Here is a 3,272-nt window from a genome sequence, read left to right as displayed (position 1 = left end):
GGCGGTACTGGGCGTCTGAAGTTGTTCTACAGGACACAGGATGTGCTGATGCACCAAGTAGAACTTCCTCTCTGAAATTTAAGAAGGAAACTTCTTATCATTTTAATATCAGGAATTATTTCAATAGGGCCAAGGGTAGAGCATTAAAACCTTACAGGCTAGGAGGGGTCTCCAAGCATAATTACTTGCCCCTGCTACGCCAAACACAGCGTAGCAAATTATTCAATTTGAGGTAGACCAAAATTATGGTGTTATGGGGAAATAAAGAAAAAACATTTGGCTCTGTGAGCTCTAGTCTTTAACACTCGTTTTTTTAGGGGAGAGATTATTTCTTAGAAATTAAGAAAACCAATAAAGACCAGATATATATAACTAAAGCACAAATTAAGTATTCAAAATAATATTGGATTTATAATAAATGAATAATTATAATTTCTAAAGATTTAATAACTTTAAATTGTATGAAAAGATAATATTGGTCAACAGAAAAACTAAAAGATAATTATCCTATCTAATAAAGAGGAAATATGCTAATTGACCCTCATGCCGTTGCAAAGATGGTGGCACTCACAGCCACAAGATGGCTGGCAGGGGAGGGCAGTTGGGGGCAACCAGGCTGGCAGGGGAGGGCAGTTGGGGGTGACTGGGCCAGCAGGGGAGCAGTTAGTCATTGATCAGGCTGGCAGGGGAGGGGTTAGGGGTGATCAGGCTGGCTGGGGAGGGGTTAGGGGTGATCAGGCTGGCTGGCAGAAGTGGTTAGGGGTGATCAGGCTGGCTGGCAGAAGTGGTTAGGGGCAATCAGGCATGCAGGCTGGCTAGCGATTGAGAGCCAGCAGTCCCAGATTGTGAGAGGGATGTCTGACTGCCGGTTTAGGCCCGATCCCACATCGGGCCTAAACCGGCATTCAGACATCCCCTGAGGGGTCCCAGATTGGAGAGGGTGCAGGCTGGGCTGAGGGACACCCTCCCCTCCCCGTGCACGAATTTTGTGCACCCGGCCTCTAGTAAAGAAATAAAAACAAAATGAAATGTGTTGCCATTATTATGAATCTGCTGCCCAAATAAAGCAATGATTCAAGATCAAATAAATTGGAACAGTCAGTATTGAATAGCCTTGGTCAACAGAGCAGGTCAATAAATATGCATTGATTGGCTGATTGAATAAAAGTACTTGCAGTTATTTTAGGAAGATCAAAGTCACTAGGGAAGTTGTGTATGTAATTTCTTAAACAAAGCAAGTATGAATTTCCTTTCAAAATAATAAAATACAAAACCTTTCCAAATAGTTCCTTTTAAGTCCTTAAGCAATGAAATGTTATAAAACAATGTTTATATGTACAAATACCTAAATTGGAAACACGTAAAATGTGGAGATAGAAATGTTTTCTGTATAAAGAAATTATGTTTTACATATGTAATGGGGAAAATCCTATGTGAAGAGTTTACCTTTACCAAAAAATGCAATCCTTCCCTCTAAACTAATATTTGGACACATACATTTTTATTTCCTGAAGTGGGTTCAGTTTTTTTTTTTTACATGGATGATCAAGATATTGATGGATGGCTTGAAGACCCTAAGTCAAAATCAAAATGCAATTTGCAGCGGCCTGAATTGATGAGAGGCCTTTCCTACTGTAAGTTCCCACAGTGTGGGGATGAAATATGGAGCCCGCCTTGCACATATGTTACTAATTAATTCACCAAGCATGGCTAGCTAGTCAGTTTGGGCACCCTGTGTTGGTGCCTTGGATACAAAAATTAATAAGGTGCTAACTAATGAATGAATTCGAATCACATATCATTCATTTAGAATTATAAGCCCACAGGAAAAGGGAATGATTTGCTGGGAGTAAAAGAAAAATCAAAACAGCTTTCTTTTCAGTGTGTGTGTGTGAGAGAGAGATTGAAAGAGAGGAAGAGCAAGCAAGCGCTAAGAGGTGTGATGAAATAAAGAGAGTATGTCAATGACGTATCCTAAGGTAAAATATGGCATTTCCGGGCGCAGAGGAATTCTAATCCACTCTCCCACACGGCGAGACGTGTCCTCGCCCGGCAGTGGGAGTGTCTGTGAAATGAGGTTCCCCTCGCCAAACCTAACACCATTGCAGCCCCGAGGGATGCAGGCCTCCGTGGCTGCCCTCGCCTGCTTGAGGACTTCTTGCTGACTGTTTAGTCAAAGTTAAATGTACTGTTAACAGCAGGATTGTTTTTTAAAATGAAGGTAAATAATTATTTTTTTTTTTTAAATGAGGAACGCTTCACGAATTTGCATGTCATCCTCCGCAGGGACCATGCTAACCTTCTCTGTGTCGTTCCAATTTTAGTATGTGTGCTGCCGAAGTGAGCACTTAGTAATGATTTTTGAAAAACGAATGTAGAAGATGAAAAATTAATGTAAACTTCAAGAAATCTTATATTTGTTAGCCTCATAAAGTTTATCGTAGCAGCACTGTATTACCAATATTATTTCCCAAAGTTGATACTCAAAAGAGCTGAAAACAGAACCCCTTCTGCTTCCTACCATTAGATTCATATTTTTTTAGGTAATTACTTTTTCTGAATCTATATCAACACACACTTATTCTAAACGCTATTTGGAGATTTGCTCTACTTTGAAGTCTTTCCCTGCTTGCATTAAAAATGAGTTAAAAATTCTCTCGTAGTACTTAGAGGAAAGGAAGGAAATCCATATTTACTAAATATCCATGTTCTTGCTGTTGCGTGTGTGGGCATTCACAAGTGTGAGAGTTAAAACCTGAGAGACTATGTTAAAGGGGAAAATATACTATTTCTTATAATGATGAAAGGGGCTTGACTCTTAGGTGCTGTGGTGAAAGTCAACAAGGCCTGGACGTGAGCTCTTGCTAAATTCCACTCTCAGAACACTTCTCAGCACATGGTGACCCCAAGAATGAACTCTCCAAGAAGGGATGCATCCTCAGGCAACTCCCTGCCACCGCTGGCACAGTGAAGTTCACGGAGAATCAGATTTAAGCATTGAATTGTCGGAATGGCAAGAACACCTCCACGACATGATATCGCTATTCCCTCAGGATCTCGTACCTGCTGCGTCTTCCCTTGTCTCCTGGTTCACGTTTACCTTCTGGCCACTGCGCTGAGCACTTGAATTCTTACCGTCGCCATCCCAGCCCAGCATGACACTGGAAAGTTCTCGGGCGGAGAGGAACTCTGTAGCGTCCTCACTGATTCAGTGCCGTCTGTCAGATGCCTCCACAGCATCAGAGCTGGCGCGTCTTTTATGCTTTATTTTG

General features: G+C 41.5%; 1 non-coding gene across 1 annotated transcript; it reads right to left on the bottom strand.

The window, feature by feature from the left end:
• Window positions 1-2,242: 2,242 nt before the first annotated feature.
• On the bottom strand, window positions 2,243-2,348 carry LOC132240323 (U6 spliceosomal RNA). Its single transcript, XR_009454253.1, has one exon. It is a non-coding gene; the product is annotated as a U6 spliceosomal RNA (small nuclear RNA).
• Window positions 2,349-3,272: the final 924 nt, after the last annotated feature.

Source organism: Myotis daubentonii, chromosome 8 (genome assembly GCF_963259705.1).
Source record: "Myotis daubentonii chromosome 8, mMyoDau2.1, whole genome shotgun sequence".
Taxonomy (NCBI): Eukaryota; Metazoa; Chordata; class Mammalia; order Chiroptera; family Vespertilionidae; genus Myotis; species Myotis daubentonii.
This window is presented reverse-complemented; position numbering and strand designations above follow the sequence as displayed.